The following is an 18,936-nucleotide window of genomic DNA, read 5'->3' on the forward strand; positions in this document are numbered from 1 at the left end:
CTGGGGATGGTGCTAGCAAGGTGTTGATAGGATTCGTGGAACTTGAAGTCCTACCTGAAGATGCCAATTCCTGGATTCTACCAAGTATGGACTCTGAAGAGATGGACTCTTTCCTATGCAGGTATGCTGGGGCAGCCAGAAGTCTAGGTTAGGGACTAGAGATGTTAGGGAATGTCTGCACTTTATTCTGAACTGTTACCTGTGATAATCATCAAGTTAACTTATTTAAAAAACAATATTTTTTTGAAATATTGCCTTTGCCTGGTCTGATACGCTGGACAGATGGAGAGAGTATTGTCTCTGTATGTCCCTCCTAAATGCATAAGTAGCCATGGTGATGCTTAATACATCAATAGAGTTTACAAGAGTTTGTTCATGTTTGTCATCTGTCTAGGTCGTGGGCATGGTTCAAGTAAAGGTACCCCATATGTATGGCAGTGACCCTGTACAAAGTGCCCAATGTAGCCCAGAAGAACCCACCAAAGGTCAGGCCTTTTATGTATGCCTTGCTTGGCACCCGAGTAGGGAAAACATAGAGAACGTGATGACCACCCTAGCACCTTACCTCCCTTCCAACACATTTATAAATATATATTTTGTTGTTGCTCTTTTGTTTTACTTCTATAGCCTGTTAACAACCAAACTTTCAAAAACCGTCAGTAGTCACCCGAATACATTTTTCCCACAGTTCTTTTTCCTGGATGAAGCCTCAGAACATGACCTATGAATGACAATTATTTATGTTTACGCTTCCTTTGTATTGCCAGCTGAAGCCAAGCGAGCGTTCTCTTATTGATATGTGTGGAGTGACACTAATACATTTTTAGAATCCTGCATAACGGTTTCTTTTACTTGGGATTTACTGCCTGATTAGCTGCTGTATACCCGCCTACACATTTCCTCCTGTATCAATGACACAAAAGATTTTAGACTCATGACTTTCTAATTAGTTTGCGTGCATTACCATCTGTCTGTAATTAAAAAAAGATGATAATTGTAGGTACATTAATTCTAATTTACTAGAATTAATAATTAAGAGACACTATTCAGATTTTATAATACCTTGTCTCTTGTTTGTCAGAAACACATTTCAGAAAATATTCTATTTGCCAATAATCTTCTTCAATGGTGGAAAAACATTGCTACCAAATATACCTTTATGACTTCACTTGCTGGATGCTTGTTCTGCATCAGTGACTAGGAATTCTCGAAAGACAAGCAATAGTGCCAGCCAACAAGCGCTTTCAAAGGGAGGCCACTATTTTCTTGTGAAAATAATAATAATAATTCTTGTGAAAAAAAAAGGGAGGCCACTATGGGCTTGTTTACATTAACCTTGCCCTCTGAAGATCAGTCTACAGTGGATTGCTTTTCAGAGGGTGTTTGACAGTTGGTGTTTTAACCCCTAAAAGCCTGCACGACTGCATTACATGAGGTGACAACTCAGCTCAATCCACTTAAATGAGTTGTGTCGGGTGGGTGCAACATAGAGTACAATTCTTGGCACGCCATGAAGCAAAGCTTTGTGGCCATGGCAAGTATACAACCCCATTTATCTACCTGGTCGGAGGATGGTAAAAATGGGGCTTAACCGTCTGTTTTTACTGATGATAATGAATAAGAAGTGCAGCACTTATTCTAATCTAATTAATTTGCAATCAATTGTGTATACCAAATACAACCAAATAGTGATATTAACAACAACTTAGGTATCATGAAATCATAAATAAATTCTCTTCCAAAAATGATATGCAGTCTTCCCAATAAAATACACTGTATTGAGACGCCTGCCTTTACACGCCCTTGAACTTTAATGGCATCCAAGTCTTAGGCCCCATACACACCATAGAATCTATCTGCAGATAAATCCCATCAAATGGGTTTCTGCGGATAGATCCTATGGTGTGTACACGCCAACGGATATTTATCCGCAGAGAAATCTCCCCTGGGATGGATTTCCAGCAGATGGATATTTGCTGACATGCACAACAAATCCATCTGCTGGAATCCATTCCAACGGATGGATCCGCTCGTCTGTACAGACTTACCGGATCCATCCGTCTAAAGGGATTCCCCGCACGCGTCGTAATGATTTGACGCATGCGTGGAATTCCTTATATGACAGCGTCGCACCCGTCGCCGCGTCATAATAGCGGCGACGGCGCGACACGTCATCGGCAGAGGATTTCAGCGCGGATTTCAATGCGATGGTGTGTACACGCCATCGCATAGAAATCCTCTGAAATCCTCGAGAGGATTTATCCGCGGATACGGTCCGCTGGACCGTATCTGCGGATAAATCCTCTCGTGTGTATGGGGCCTTAGTCCATAGGGTTCAATATTGAGTTGGCCCACCCCTTGCAGCTATATCAGCTTCAACTCTTTTGGAAAAGCTGTGCACAAGGTTTAGGAGTGTTTAGGAGTGTGTCTATGACAGGCATGTCCAAAGTCCGGCCCACGGGCCAAATGCGGCCCCCCTGTTGATTTAATATGGCCCCCCTGGGGATTTGGATATATATATTGTTTGTGGCCCCCGGGCCACAAAAGATATATACCGTATTTATCGGCGCTGCCTTGGAGGGGGCAGGACGAGCGCCGTCAGATTACATGAAGAGAATCTCCTGTTTACTCAGCAGCTTCTGTATTGGAAGTCCCGTCTCCTGGGATGCCATTTGGCCACTGTTCTGTCTATCATAGGAGGCGGGACTTTGTATTAAAGAGGCCACAGAGTAAACAAGAGATTCTCCTGTTTGCAATCTGTCGGCACTCGTCCCGCCCCCCTCCCTCTGCCCTCCGAGGCTGCAGATGGGCATCGATCAGGCTGCACTGATGGCAATGGTAAGGCTGCATTCATGGCACATGTGAGGCTGCATTTATGGCACATGTGAGGCTGCATTGGTTGCAATGGTAAGGCTGCATTCATGGCAAGGGTATGGCGGCATTCATGGCAATGGTAAGGCTGCATTCATGGCAATGGTAAGCCGTGTGTGTTATACGCCAATAAATACGGTATATCCAAATAACATGCCAAAGCTCATCCTTTCGTCTGGGCCACAAAAAAACTATATACAGTATATCCAAATAACACGCCCGAGCTCATCTGTTCACCACACACAGCCACAAAGGCAAGATAATTATTGTTGGGCAGTGTATTAGTTCTCAGACGAACACACTTAGACCGAATTTTAATGGTTCAACGAATGTCAGGCAAAATAGTCAGCCCTCACACATGTTCACTTAATCAAATCTGGCCCTCTTTGAAAAAAGTTTGGACACCCCTGGTCTATGATGATGCCACTGGTATAAAAGTATATTCAGCCAGCATGAACACTAACACTTTACACTGTAATCTGTTTTACCCTTAAAGGCCTAATTGTAGACTCATAGCCTTTAATGTGAAACAAGTGGGGCAGTCTGTTGTTGGGGACACTTTGGTGTGTTTCTGCTGGCTGAATAAGCTTTTGGCATCATCAATGTGTGACTCCATATTTAGAAAGTCACTGTTGATGTGTTTAAAAAAGAGTTCATGGTATAGATATTTTATATACATAACTACATTGGTCCACCTTGGACCTGTTCATACTTATACCATACCTGACCAATGTCCCTGGAAGCTGGAAATCGGTGAAGTAGACACAACCACTTTCCTTCCAGGTCCCGCACCGAGTGGCTGCACTGTGAACATAGAAGGTTGGCCACCTGGCATGGGTGCCATTTAGAGAATGCTTTGCATTTTCCGAATTAATGCAAAGTGTTTGGATGAGGTGAAGAGCGTGACATCACCACTCCAGCTCTCCACCACATCCAATCAGAGCATGCTTTGCATTCTTTGAATGGCACACCTTGCAAAGAAACAAAATCTAAAGCAAAATTGACCCAAAACATTTATAACTTCCTTTTAAGTCAGCCTGATTCAACGCTATTTAGTGAATTGCTTGCTGTCTACCTTTACCCCATTGGATGTAGAGAAAAATGCATTCCAGTGTCAATCTGCATTATAACCTTTAAATCTGGTGTTGGACCAGCTAAAGGATGCCACAGGCTTTCTCTGACCTATTCTCCTAGCTGCTCTGCTTAAACAAAAGACCATTTGTAAGGTTTCTTTTTTTATATTGATTTGAATGTCAGCTGTGAGCTATAAAACCAGCCAGTGGAAATGAAAATAAATTACCACTTCCTGCCAGCTTCACCTCTGGGTTTGATAACGGAAAGTATCTCTTTGTATACTTGCCATATTTTCATTGTAGCATGTATCTTTGTTCTCTTCCACGGTCTTAATTATCGTAATGTGCGGGTCCTAAACCTGAAATGCATTTCCTGAAATTACTGTTGACTTGGGTACATTTAAATGATTGTTTCCAATAAAGCTGAGTGAAGCAAGGAGTAAATAATTGGATTGTGCTATGGGGCTGCAATCCCTTCTATTCTCTTTCACGCTTTTCAGTCATTATTTAATCTTGGCATATTTTGGGCCGTACATTATTATCTGCTGATCAGTGCAGGCTAATATGGAAACCATGCATATAATAACGATCATTTTCTTGTCCTTTACTTGCTATTCAATACATCCTGTTCGGTCTTAGGGGAAGTGCTGTGTAGACAAATAGGCAGATTCAGAAAGACTTAGGCTGGCGTATCAGTAGATACGCCAGCCTAAGTCTGAATCTGCGCCAACGCAAATTTAAGCGTATTCTGGTAACCAGATACGCTTAAATTAGGCTAAGATACGAGCGGCGTAAGTGTCTTACACCGTCGTATCTTAAAGTGTAATTTTTAGGCTGGCCGCTAGGTGGAGCTTCCATTGCGGTCGGCGTAGAATATGTAAATCACTAGATACGCCGTTTACGTAAGGCATTTTCAGGCGTATAGTTATTCCATCAAATAGCTGGACTAGTAATGTTAAGTACGGCCGTCGTTCCCGTGTCGAAATTTGAAAATTTAACGTCGTTTGCTTAAGTCGTCCGTGAGTAGGGCTGGACGTAATTTACGTCCACGTCGAAACCAATACGTCCGTGCGGTGTACTTAGCCGCAATGCACACTGGGATATGTACACGGACGGCGCATGCGCCGTTCCTAAAAAACGTCGGTCAACCCATATTGACATAAAACACGCCCCCTCAGCCTATTTTGAATTAGGCGCGCTTACGCCCGCCGCATTTACGCTACGCCGCCGTAACTTAGCAGGCAAGTACTTTGTGAATCATGTACTTGCCTCGCTAACTTACGGCGGCGTAGTGTAAACACGATACACTACGCTGCCGCAAAGTTAAGGCGGTCTTTCTGAAACTAGCTAAAAGACTGCATTAGAATTCCATGAGTAGCAGTGTAATTTGTGGTCTGCCATATATTCACAGCTCTGTAGTATATATAAAGAAACAATGGAAACAGGCAAAAGGAAAAAATAATCTAATGTTTAACATGTTTTTTCAATTATTTGTACCTTTTAGCTTATTCAGTTGCAAAACCCTTCTTGTTTCTTATAAATAAAAAAAGCCCCACAATATGCATAATACTTCAATTAATTTCTAATAACTAAGACCCTTATCAGTGGCCTCATATTTCATGTGGTAAGGAGGCCACTGCAGTAGTACAGTGGTAAAGGCAAATAGACTGTGCATTTTAGTTAGTAAATGTAGGTAAAGCTTCATTTTGTAAAAAATACCCAATCAGATGCAAGGAAAATAAAAATGAATTTTTGCTTGCACATGATTGAATAATAGAAATTAGCAGAGCTTTACTACATTTACTAAGTTCTGAGGAAAATGAGAGCAACTGCACTTGCAGGGTACACAGTCTATTTGCCTTTAGAAAATCAACTTCACAGTGCCTATTTGGCCTTCTATTACCAGAGCTTCCCAGTTGAAATGTTTTACTGATCATGATGTTATGTTTAATTATCAATACAGTATATCAGTGTTGCTCAATTTGGAAGGCATTTAGGAATAGGCAGGTTTAGCCATTGCTAGGAGGCATAGCAGTGGCGACCGATCCATAGGGGGCACATGGGCGCTGCCCCCCCCCTATCCATGCATTCAGCCCCCTAATCTACCTGCAGGGCACAGGACACATGGATTCCAATGGTGTTTTTTTTTTATTTATTTAGAAGCACATGATTAGAGCCTGAGGTTTGTAATTGGCTTCAAAAAAGGGTGGGCTCGGGGGGCAGAGCACTTCTTGGGGTCCGTGTGTCCAACCTATAGTGCCTAAAGGCCCATACGCACGGTCGGACTTTTTGCCAACAAACTTCAAAATGAGCAAGTTTTCAAAAGAGTCCGACCGTGTGTACGCTCCATCGGACAAACTTTTTCGGGTTTCATGGGACAAAAAGTTCGGCCTGCAAACGGACAAACTTTACGTCAACAAGAGTCCGATGGTGCCTGGTCCGACCGTGTGTACAGCAAGCAATCGGACTTTTGTACAAAGTACAAACGCGCATGCGCAGAAGCAAAGACCAGCCGGAAGCGTTCTGTCTGGTAAAACTAGCGTTCATATTTGAAAGAGCACATTCGTGATGCTGCAAGTTCTGAAATCAAGAAAAGCAGCGCACATTTTCTTCTTCTTTATGATGTGAAAATACTAAAAGCTGCTTTGCTGGTGATACTGACAGAGTAAAAACAAATGTCTTTACTTTGGATTAGTGTATTTTGGTTATATGTATCAAACATATTTCTATATTTTTTTGTGGGTCAAGTTAGCACAACCCCATTGCGCAACATGTCTGATTGACGAACGGACGTTCAGAAACAAACAAAATTGCACGAAACTGAAAATTGCGAATGCACACAGACGAAACCTCTACTGACTCTCGATTAGCAGAAGGAGCCCAAAGGGTGACGCCGGAGAATTGAACTTCCTCTTTTAAACTCTCGTCAGTACGTTGAAACGTCACTACGTTCGTGTTTGTTGCCGAAAAAGTCAGAGCGTGTGTATGCTATGGGTGTGAGCGGACAAATATCCAAGGGAAAGTTTGTTTGATGTTCGATCGTGTGTACAAGGCTGAAGAAACGTTGAGTAGTTGGACCAGGTGGCAGCCTTGCAAATCTGCTCGGGTGTAGCACCGGCCCTTTCGGCCCAGGAAACTGCAGTTGATCTTGTTGAGTGTGCAACAATACCTGAGGGAGGCACTTCTCCTTTGGCTTTATAGGCTTCTATAATTGCAAGTTTGAGCCATCTTCCTAGCGTACTTTTGGAAGCTTTTTCCCCTTTACGGGGACCTGAAAATGTTATGAAGAGAGCACTTAATTTTCTGAATTTTTTAGTAACTGAAAGAAACTGTATCAGGCACCTTTTCACATCTAATGTATGAAAAGCGTCTTCCTCTGCATTAGTAGAATTTGAAGAAAAAGGGGGTAAAATAATTTCTTGCGACTGATGGAAAGTTGATGATACTTTTGGAAGAAAGGCGGGATTCGTCTGAAGGATCACCCTGTCTGAAAAGATTCTTAGAAAAGGTTCTGTAATGGCCACAGCTTGGAGCTCACTGACTCATCTTGCTGATGTAATGGCAACCAAAAAAACAGTTTTGAGAATTACGTTTTTTAAAGAAGTATCTTCTAAAGGTTCAAACGGAGCTCCCGTAAGACCCTGTAAAACAATATATAAGTCCTGTAACGAGACCCTTGCTCGCTCGATTCCACTCTCCCGACACTCCTCTGCTACTATTGGATCAGATTGCAGATAGCAACCTCTGATGGTTCGGCCATCCGATGCTCCGGGATTTGAACTACAGCTATGTGCCGTTCGAAATACATTTGTGTTAGCTCAGAACAAACACCAGGCAGACTGTATGCAAGTTCAAACAGGAGACTCTTTTATTGGATGCACACACACTTTTATACAACAACCACTTTCCTATTGAATACGTTTTGTGGACAAGTATCAGTAGTCACAGGCACCTCACCCCAATGATAAGAAAAAATGAGAAGAGGGGGAAAAAAAGGGGGTAACCAAAAGGACCCTGGGGCTTTTGAACGGTGCAAATAGATAATCAGACAAAATTTGATTATAAAATTAGAAAATATAATTTATTACACAAATAATTAGTATGCCATAAATACGATAAATTTGAAATACATCTCGATTAAATACGTGATATCAAGACGAAGCATTGTTTAAGTCAGCTCTACATGTTTCACTCCGATGAGATTCTTCAGGAGCTTTCAGACATACAATGCTAAATATCAGAAGAAAAAACAACAAGACATATAATTAAATGACTGTTGAAAACAATCATTTATATATCAATACATTTTGGTAAATAATGTCAAAAAAGGGAAAAGAAAAATATTGATCATGAATACATCAGTTATTGTAGATAATGCATGCTCAAGGATCTCAACTACATATAAACAGGGGCCAAAAGTAAAAACAATAATATTTACTTACCAAAAAGGTAAAACAGCAAAAGACAGCAGACCATACAGGAAGGAACCAGAGTCCTCAGGGAAAAACAGAATAGTTCAGGAGAACCACAGCAGGATTTTAAGCCATTGATAGAATTAATCTGAAAAATCAGGAAAGCACATGTGGAAACACATATGCAAACTACTCTCAGTTGTATTGTGCAACAGTGGGTAAAGAGAATATACACTCCAAAAACTTGTTATAATGGACAATATATATAATATATATACCTGTCAATAGTAAGCAAAAATGCCTATTGTCAGTAGAGACAGTCTAATGTTTGCCATAGATATGGATTGAAAGAGGATAAAGGGGAAGGAAGACACTCTCACAGCCCCTCAAATAACCTGATCAAAAAGCGGCATCCGCTCTGTTAAGAAAAAGGGGAGAAATAAAAAAGTATATTATAAGTAAATAGGGATAGTTCAGTGCCAAAAAATGCACAGAACAAACAAATCCCTAATGCTCACAGTGTGTTAGCACAAAGCCAAAAAGCTTGTAAGGTAAATACCTGGTTAGGACAAAGTCCAAAGATGAAAAGGCAGAGCCACCTAGATAGCTGTGCATACAGCAGCCTTTCCTTGCATTAATTAGGTCTGGTCTCAGCTGGAGCGCCTAACACAGCGCTTGGGCTTTAAATCTGCCACCACGGCGATGATTGACCAATCAAAACGCCGCGGTGCAGACACGTGACCTGGGCGTCAGCAGAAGGAAAACAATCCACCCAGCTGACAAGCTCAGCTGATCCCAATGTAGCCAAAAGTAATGACAGCACACATGAGACCAAAGAAAAGGTCTCTGTGGGCGGTCCAAAAACGATCGGCGCCATTTTGGAGGCTGGAAAGGTTTCCAGTACAAGATAGCTGGAAGGCAAATGGAATAGACAGCGCGGAAGCGCTGAAAAAACACACAAAACTCAAGCTGGGAATGGATGTGCTGGCGTAATTGGTCTAAAAGAAAGGGATCTGAGGGGAAACAATAATGAAAGGGGAGTGATAAACCCTCTTAACCCCTGCAGCTCCCTACGTGTCCGTATGGCTCTCCTGAATCCATCCTGCGCCCAGAGGCATGAGGGAAAAACATTCCTTGGTGTGCCGTCATTATGAATAGAAGTAATACAATGAAAATAAAAATAAATATAAATAATAAAACAGTATGATATATTTGTTACTACTTGAAAGTAGAAAAAGCAAGTTGTTTTGACATATAGTGTTCTTAATTGATATTTGTAAATAGCACTCTGTTTTATGAGATCCATGAGCAAGCAGATCCAACAATCATTAAACACAAAGTTTTATTTGGAGAGACAATCCATACATAATTGCATAAGAAGTTACAGTATGATAAACATACAGTGATTATTACATCTGGAAATATCCTAAGTGATTTTTGGATTTCAATAAAAAGAAAAAGAAGAAGAAAAACAGAAAACAAAAAACAAAATAAATAAAATAAAAATAAAATAAAATAAAATAAAAATAAAAATAAAAATAAAATGAAGAAAAAGAAATTAATTGTAATTAATAAGTAGATGAGAAATAAATAAAAATAAATATAAAAAGAAAATGACGTTTTATAGAAGATACATATGAGTATCAATATACAATGATGTTGATAAATATTGCTATGAAATCAGAAACATATATATATATATATATGTGATATATGAATTGTGAATTTTAACAATAATGATATAATAGAAGTGAAAATGAAAGACAGCCCTATAAGAAAGGCTTGAAGCTCAAAGCTTCATTTAACCCTGGAGCAATCAAAGCGGACAAAGAGTAAATCCACTTTACCTCCCTTTGGAGCAGTATTTTATCATAGTCGCCCCCTCTCTCACCGGGGGTGATGTATTCCAAGGCAGAGAATTTCATTTTATGACTGTTGAATTGGTGGTGAATGCCTGAGTGGCGGCTTATCGGAGTTGCCATCTTTTTCTTAGCAATCAAGGTAACATGGTCCCTGATCCTATGAAAAAATGGACGCTTGGTTTTTCCCACGTAAAAAGCCCCACATTCGCATTGCATCAAATATACTATGCCAATAGATTGGCATGTTACGGAGAAAGTGGGTTTCAATATTTGTCCATTTGGAAGATTCACGGTGGTGGAAGCGTGAATGTAGCAACAAAATGAGCATTTGTGGCATGGTCTAGAGCCCCTGGGTCCACACAGGCGTGTGTTACCTAAGGAAAAATGGCTGCGGACCAGCCGGTCCCGCAGCGATCTAGATTTCCTAAAGGTAATCTGTGGATAGTCCTGTAAATGTCTAGACACAGCTTCATCGCTGAGTAAAAGACACCAATATTTCTGAAGGATGGAACGCACCTTCTGGTGGTGGCCAGAAAAGCGTGTGATCAATCGTATGCCCGGATCGAGTTTGGAAGTTTTTTGGTCATGGAGCAAGGAACTTCTTTTGTTTTGCTTTGCCCTGAGGTATGCCTTTTTGAGGCCCTTTTTGCTATATCCTCTCTCTTGGAATCTGGTTTGCAATAACTTTGCCTCATGCTCAAAGTTAGATTCAGTACTACAATTGCGACGTAGTCGCAAATATTGTCCATAAGGAATATTAGAGATAAGAGATCTCGGATGTGAGCTAGAGGCATGCAAAAGTGCATTGCCTGCCGATGGTTTACGGAATAAGGATGTCTCAATCATTCCTACATTGTCTATTGAAATCTGAATGTCTAAAAACGTTATAGACAGTTGGCTCATCTCAGAGGTAAACTTAAGATTATATTCATTGCTCTCCAAACTTTTCAAGAAGGATAAAAGATCAACCTTGGGGCCCGTCCAAATGAAAAAAACATCGTCTATAAAACGACGCCACAGGGGGATGTGCTCAAAAAATGAATGCACATCATCCGTGCGTAGCAAATTTTGCTCCCACCCCCCCAAGTACAAGTTCGCGTAGGAAGGGGCGCACTTAGTCCCCATAGCTACGCCTTGCACTTGGAGGTAGTGGGAGCCATCAAAAAGAAAAATATTATTGGATAAGATAAAGTCCAACAAATCCAAAATGAATTTATTGTATGCCGGGGAAGCTTCGGAATTTTCCAAGATGAAGCCCTCTACAACCCTCAACCCCAATGAATGGGGGATGGAGTTGTAGAGGGCCTCCACATCCAAGGCTACCAGCCACGAATCCTTTGGGAATATTAATCCCATCCAATGTTTTCAGAAGGTCGGTAGTATCCTGTAAATGCGAAGCCAGATTTTCAACCCAAGGACGAAGATACTCGTCGATGAGTTGACTGGCTTTTTCAGTTAAGGATCCGTTACCCGAAACAATCGGTCTGCCCGGTGGATTAGTCGAATTTTTGTGAATTTTGGGCAACGCATACAGCGTCGGTGTCCTAGGATGCATCACATTCAAAAATTCCCATGTAGATTTCACAATGAGGCCCTGATGATAAGCTGAATTGATTAGGTTTTGGTATCGCAATATGGTATTTCTAAGATGTGTCTCACTTACTTTTTTATACCAATCTTTGTTATTTAAGATTTTATATACCATCAATTTATAGCTTGATTTATCTTGAATGACAATATTGCCGCCTTTCTCAGAAGGCTTTATGACAATTGTGTCATTGGTCTGTAAGGAGCTGAGAGCAGATTTTTGTGTCTCCGATAAATTCGAGTGGGGCATATGGGACCAGTTTGTTCTACTGATTTCCTTTGTTACCTGATTTGTGAAAGCCCATATACTGGGGTTTCCTTGCAATGTAGGGAACATTTTGGACTTTGGTTTGTAGTCCCTAGGTTTGGAAGTTGGGACATGTGTTGTTACCAAGGCATCGGATAGAGAAGCAGGGAGGTGGATGCATCAAGGAGAACCGCCTCCATTAGGTCGGTCTCATCGATGCCTCCCTCCTCCCAAAGTTCTGTAAGCTCCTCAAGAGCTTTGATATCTTTTAGAGTCATTTCTTCCCAGATGGGGTTTTCAAAATTGGTTGATGCAACTGACGGTTTGGGTTTGTCAAAGAGTACTTTTAACATTAATCTACGAGAAAATAAATGTATATCCTTAATTAAATCAAAGGTATCTGTATTCTGTACAGGACAAAATGTCAGACCTAGGTTTAAAACATCAATTTGTTCAGTGGATAGATGGGTTGAGGATAAATTTACTATTTGGAAACCCCCCAAGGTGGTTTGAACAATATCTGATGATTTAGAAGTCATTTTTTGTCGTCCGTCACTGGCTGGGTGAGAGCCCGTGCAGGACGAAAATCCAACTCTGTAGAGTTGCTTTGAGAGGTGCCTACCGTAGGAGTTTTTAATGCACTGAACATATTATTGACCATACCACTCGCTACGCACGGATGATGTGCATTCATTTTTTGAGCACATCCCCCTGTGGCGTCGTTTTATAGACGATGTTTTTTTCATTTGGACGGGCCCCAAGGTTGATCTTTTATCCTTCTTGAAAAGTTTGGAGAGCAATGAATATAATCTTAAGTTTACCTCTGAGATGAGCCAACTGTCTATAACGTTTTTAGACATTCAGATTTCAATAGACAATGTAGGAATGATTGAGACATCCTTATTCCGTAAACCATCGGCAGGCAATGCACTTTTGCATGCCTCTAGCTCACATCCGAGATCTCTTATCTCTAATATTCCTTATGGACAATATTTGCGACTACGTCGCAATTGTAGTACTGAATCTAACTTTGAGCATGAGGCAAAGTTATTGCAAACCAGATTCCAAGAGAGAGGATATAGCAAAAAGGGCCTCAAAAAGGCATACCTCAGGGCAAAGCAAAACAAAAGAAGTTCCTTGCTCCATGACCAAACTTCCAAACTCGATCCGGGCATACGATTGATCACACGCTTTTCTGGCCACCACCAGAAGGTGCGTTCCATCCTTCAGAAATATTGGTGTCTTTTACTCAGCGATGAAGCTGTGTCTAGACATTTACAGGACTATCCACAGATTACCTTTAGGAAATCTAGATCGCTGCGGGACCGGCTGGTCCGCAGCCATTTTTCCTTAGGTAACACACGCCTGTGTGGACCCAGGGGCTCTAGACCATGCCACAAATGCCCATTTTGTTGCTACATTCACGCTTCCACCACCGTGAATCTTCCAAATGGACAAATATTGAAACCCACTTTCTCCGTAACATGCCAATCTATTGGCATAGTATATTTGATGCAATGCGAATGTGGGGCTTTTTACGTGGGAAAAACCAAGCGTCCATTTTTTCATAGGATCAGGGACCATGTTACCTTGATTGCTAAGAAAAAGATGGCAACTCCGATAAGCCGCCACTCAGGCATTCACCACCAATTCAACAGTCATAAAATGAAATTCTCTGCCTTGGAATACATCACCCCCGGTGAGAGAGGGGGCGACTATGATAAAATACTGCTCCAAAGGGAGGTAAAGTGGATTTACTCTTTGTCCGCTTTGATTGCTCCAGGGTTAAATGAAGCTTTGAGCTTCAAGCCTTTCTTATAGGGCTGTCTTTCATTTTCACTTCTATTATATCATTATTGTTAAAATTCACAATTCATATATCACATATATATATATATGTTTCTGATTTCATAGCAATATTTATCAACATCATTGTATATTGATACTCATATGTATCTTCTATAAAACGTCATTTTCTTTTTATATTTATTTTTATTTATTTCTCATCTACTTATTAATTACAATTAATTTCTTTTTCTTCATTTTATTTTTATTTTTATTTTTATTTTATTTTATTTTATTTTTATTTTATTTATTTTGTTTTTTGTTTTCTGTTTTTCTTCTTCTTTTTCTTTTTATTGAAATCCAAAAATCACTTAGGATATTTCCAGATGTAATAATCACTGTATGTTTATCATACTGTAACTTCTTATGCAATTATGTATGGATTGTCTCTCCAAATAAAACTTTGTGTTTAATGATTGTTGGATCTGCTTGCTCATGGATCTCATAAAACAGAGTGCTATTTACAAATATCAATTAAGAACACTATATGTCAAAACAACTTGCTTTTTCTACTTTCAAGTAGTAACAAATATATCATACTGTTTTATTATTTATATTTATTTTTATTTTCATTGTATTACTTCTATTCATAATGACGGCACACCAAGGAATGTTTTTCCCTCATGCCTCTGGGCGCAGGATGGATTCAGGAGAGCCATACGGACACGTAGGGAGCTGCAGGGGTTAAGAGGGTTTATCACTCCCCTTTCATTATTGTTTCCCCTCAGATCCCTTTCTTTTAGACCAATTACGCCAGCACATCCATTCCCAGCTTGAGTTTTGTGTGTTTTTTCAGCGCTTCCGCGCTGTCTATTCCATTTGCCTTCCAGCTATCTTGTACTGGAAACCTTTCCAGCCTCCAAAATGGCGCCGATCGTTTTTGGACCGCCCACAGAGACCTTTTCTTTGGTCTCATGTGTGCTGTCATTACTTTTGGCTACATTGGGATCAGCTGAGCTTGTCAGCTGGGTGGATTGTTTTCCTTCTGCTGACGCCCAGGTCACGTGTCTGCACCGCGGCGTTTTGATTGGTCAATCATCGCCGTGGTGGCAGATTTAAAGCCCAAGCGCTGTGTTAGGCGCTCCAGCTGAGACCAGACCTAATTAATGCAAGGAAAGGCTGCTGTATGCACAGCTATCTAGGTGGCTCTGCCTTTTCATCTTTGGACTTTGTCCTAACCAGGTATTTACCTTACAAGCTTTTTGGCTTTGTGCTTACTCACTGTGAGCATTAGGGATTTGTTTGTTCTGTGCATTTTTTGGCACTGAACTATCCCTATTTACTTATAATATACTTTTTTATTTCTCCCCTTTTTCTTAACAGAGCGGATGCCGCTTTTTGATCAGGTTATTTGAGGGGCTGTGAGAGTGTCTTCCTTCCCCTTTATCCTCTTTCAATCCATATCTATGGCAAACATTAGACTGTCTCTACTGACAATAGGCATTTTTGCTTACTATTGACAGGTATATATATTATATATATTGTCCATTATAACAAGTTTTTGGAGTGTATATTCTCTTTACCCATTGTTGCACAATACAACTGAGAGTAGTTTGCATATGTGTTTCCACATGTGCTTTCCTGATTTTTCAGATTAATTCTATCAATGGCTTAAAATCCTGCTGTGGTTCTCCTGAACTATTCTGTTTTTCCCTGAGGACTCTGGTTCCTTCCTGTATGGTCTGCTGTCTTTTGCTGTTTTACCTTTTTGGTAAGTAAATATTATTGTTTTTACTTTTGGCCCCTGTTTATATGTAGTTGAGATCCTTGAGCATGCATTATCTACAATAACTGATGTATTCATGATCAATATTTTTCTTTTCCCTTTTTTGACATTATTTACCAAAATGTATTGATATATAAATGATTGTTTTCAACAGTCATTTAATTATATGTCTTGTTGTTTTTTCTTCTGATATTTAGCATTGTATGTCTGAAAGCTCCTGAAGAAACTTGTCGGAGTGAAACATGTAGAGCTGACTTAAACAATGCTTCGTCTTGATATCACGTATTTAATCGAGATGTATTTCAAATTTATCGTATTTATGGCATACTAATTATTTGTGTAATAAATTATATTTTCTAATTTTATAATCAAATTTTGTCTGATTATCTATTTGCACCGTTCAAAAGCCCCGGGGTCCTTTTGGTTACCCCCTTTTTTCCCCCCTCTTCTCACTTTCCTATTGGTCAATTGTAAAGTACATTGTAGTTCTCAATTAGGTCCTCTTAGCCATGCAAATGAGGACTTGAAACAGGGTCAGCAGGGATTGGTCCGATAGCTTGAATAGGAGGACTGAAATGTGTAATGAGACAGAAGCCCCAGGGGGCAATCAAAGTACACAAACAGCCAGACACAGAACAATGCTTTTCCTCCAGACCATGGAGCCGTCTGGAGGGGGGGGGGGGTTAGCCTTAAGACAGGGCAGAAGACCCCCCCCACTGTGTAACAGATTTCAAGGAGATACTGTACACTTCAGCATTCCAAGGTCCATGACAAGTCCCAACTAGGAAAAACTTTGAGGGTCACAGGTCTGTTTCGAGCAAGTGCCCTAAAAAATCTAGAAATCAAGGGTTCTCTGGACAGAGTTTTTTCCAAATAAACAGAAAGAGACGCTACCTGCGTTTTCAAGGTGCTGGCTGCAAGTCCTTTCTCCATTCCCTCATGGAGAAACTCCAGAACTGAAACAACACTTTTGGTTTGAAGGTTTTTGGAAGAACACCAAGAGTTGAACTTCTTCCATACTTTAAGGTAAATAGCCCTAGTTACCTCCTTTCTACTAGACAGTAGGGTCTTTACCACTTTGTCGGACAATCCTTTGGCTTTTAGAAGGTTTTCTTCAGAAACCAGGCGCTTAGGTGTAACCTGTCTGCTTCTGGATGAAACACAGAGCCCTGTGTTAGAAGGTCCTTCCTGGATGGTAGTTTCCGTGGAGGTTTTACGGCCAGATTCAATACTGTGGCAAACCAAGGCCTTTTTGGCCAAAAGGGAGTGATCAGGATTAAGCTGGTATTTTCTTCCCTGAATTTCCTTAAAACTAACGAGATTAAAGGAAAGGGGGGAAAGGCGTAACACAGCTGGTAATTCCATGGGTGAGCTAGAGCATCTATGCCTATCGCCCGGTCTCCTCTGTGAAGAGAAAATAATTCCTGAATCTTCGAATTTTGCTGGCTGGCAAAGAGGTCCAATTGAGGATGCCCCTATTCTTTGGAGATCATGGAGAATATCTCCTGATTCAGACTCCATTCTGCCTCCATCACTCTCCTTCTGTTTAGGATGTCTGCTAGCAGATTTTGAGATCCTTTTAGGTGAACTGCTGACAAGGAAGTCACGTTTATCTCCGCCCAGGACAATAACTGGTTGGCTAGTTCCATCAGACCTTGGCTCCTGGTTCCGCCTTGTTTGAGCACATAGGCTACTGCTGTTGTGTTGTCCGACAGGACCTGTACATGATGTCCCTTCACCATCTGTTGAAAGGCCGGGAGACGCATAAAAATGGCTTTTAGCTGTTGCCAATTTGAAGACTTCCTTGCTTCCGCTTTGGACCAAGACCCTTGTGCGGTTTGCCCGTCCAGATGGGCTCCTCATCCAGAGGAATTTGCGTCTGTTGTTAGACGTTTGTCTGAAGGAAGGACCCATGAGAGACCCTTCGACAAATTGGAAGAGTCCCTCCACCACCAGAGTGTCTGTTTTACTTTTGATGTTAGTTTGTGAGTAAAAGGCATGGCATGTAAAAGACATAATGCTCCAATAGTGTAAAAACTTTATGATTTATTAAAAAAGTAAAAGCACAGTATCACACTTACAAACCTGTATCGATAGAAGAAGCCTTAAGTCTGTTGTGCCGGCCGGACACAGACAGACAAACCCGTCTGTTGCAAAGAATGAGTTGGGACCATTCTCTGATTCCAGTCAAACAAGTCAGGATGCCCCCCCCCCCACAGGAATGCAATATGTTACACTCGTCTCCAAGAAGCCTAGGGAAAGACAGCTGTTAGGCAGTCTCCACAGACAAAAGATCAAAGGAATTGAAGATAGTATGGTCAAGACTGCCCACAATACCTAGGTAGGGAAGGACAAGGAGTAACCAGGAATGATCACGGAAGTGCAGTGATTGGGTGAATGGCAAATGGGCGGTGGTGGGTGTGTGTGCTTGAAGTGTGGATGTTAAAACCGGATTACAATGGGTAAAAACTCTCTCTATTATCATCAAAGCAAGGTTGAGTCAAGAGCTCAGCAGGAGGATGGCCTAGGCTAGAACCACATGGACTGGGCCTTATGGAAGCCTTAAGCCTGGCTTGTAGTTTGGAGGCCCAGCCATGTGGGGCAATGCCGAAGCCTTCTCTCTTTATCATCCAGAGCAGGCCAAAGACCACACCATCTTTGAGAGGGCTGAGTATACTTCCATGTTATTTGCCAGTGTTATAGTTAGACATTTTGTTAGAGTATTATCCTATGTGTAATAGATATTTCTGTTAAAGCATTGTTTATGATGTAATGGACGTCATTTGTTAGAATAAATATAACGATTTGATTCAAAGGTGTCTGCCTTTAACTAACTTCAGGCTTCAGGCCTTGAGCACATGGTGGTTCTTATATGCACTCGCAAGCGAATGGCTCATACACAATAATACAGATGCAATAGTTTACATACATATTATAGGTTGCAGTACGCATACAAGTAGTGGTAATTATTGCAAAAAGTTCACTTCTAATATTTGGCACCCTTCAGATGTTTGGACATAGAGTTCACAAATCCTAATGTATTTTTGTTTTGAGTCCATTAAGCTAAAACCCTCTAAATAACCCAGAACTGAAATCGTCTCTAGCGTGGATAAGAAATTGGCGCTGGCTCGCGAATCTTGAAACCCTGCTTGGATGATCGAGGAAGTTCTGTAAAATTTCAACAGGATTGTAGACGTACATGAACTGGTGATAGTTATTTATTTATTTTTTGGCCGATATGTTTGTTTTTTTTTAAACGTCCTTTTTTTTTTTTTTTTTACTGATGTTGTAATGTTTATGTGTGTTAGGCCTG

The 18,936-nt window shown here is 40.8% G+C and overlaps 2 long non-coding RNA genes across 4 annotated transcripts; one reads left to right on the forward strand and one right to left on the reverse strand.

Annotated features, from left to right (window-relative positions):
* Positions 1-8,141: 8,141 nt before the first annotated feature.
* Positions 8,142-8,677, reverse strand: LOC120925015. Of its 2 annotated transcripts, none has more exons than XR_005746519.1 (3): positions 8,635-8,677; positions 8,387-8,504; positions 8,142-8,174 (listed from the first exon to the last, which is right to left on the reverse strand). It is a non-coding gene; the product is annotated as an uncharacterized LOC120925015 (long non-coding RNA). The 2 variants fall into 2 exon arrangements; XR_005746520.1 differs by having other exon boundaries at positions 8,387-8,545; positions 8,635-8,676.
* Positions 8,678-15,317: 6,640 nt separating this feature from the next.
* On the forward strand, positions 15,318-15,859 carry LOC120925016. 2 transcript variants are annotated; one of them, XR_005746521.1, is made up of 3 exons: positions 15,318-15,360; positions 15,491-15,608; positions 15,821-15,859. It is a non-coding gene; the product is annotated as an uncharacterized LOC120925016 (long non-coding RNA). The 2 variants fall into 2 exon arrangements; XR_005746522.1 differs by having other exon boundaries at positions 15,319-15,360; positions 15,450-15,608.
* The last annotated feature ends 3,077 nt before the right edge of the window (positions 15,860-18,936 follow it).

This window comes from Rana temporaria, chromosome 1, assembly GCF_905171775.1.
Source record: "Rana temporaria chromosome 1, aRanTem1.1, whole genome shotgun sequence".
NCBI classification, from domain to species: domain Eukaryota; kingdom Metazoa; phylum Chordata; class Amphibia; order Anura; family Ranidae; genus Rana; species Rana temporaria.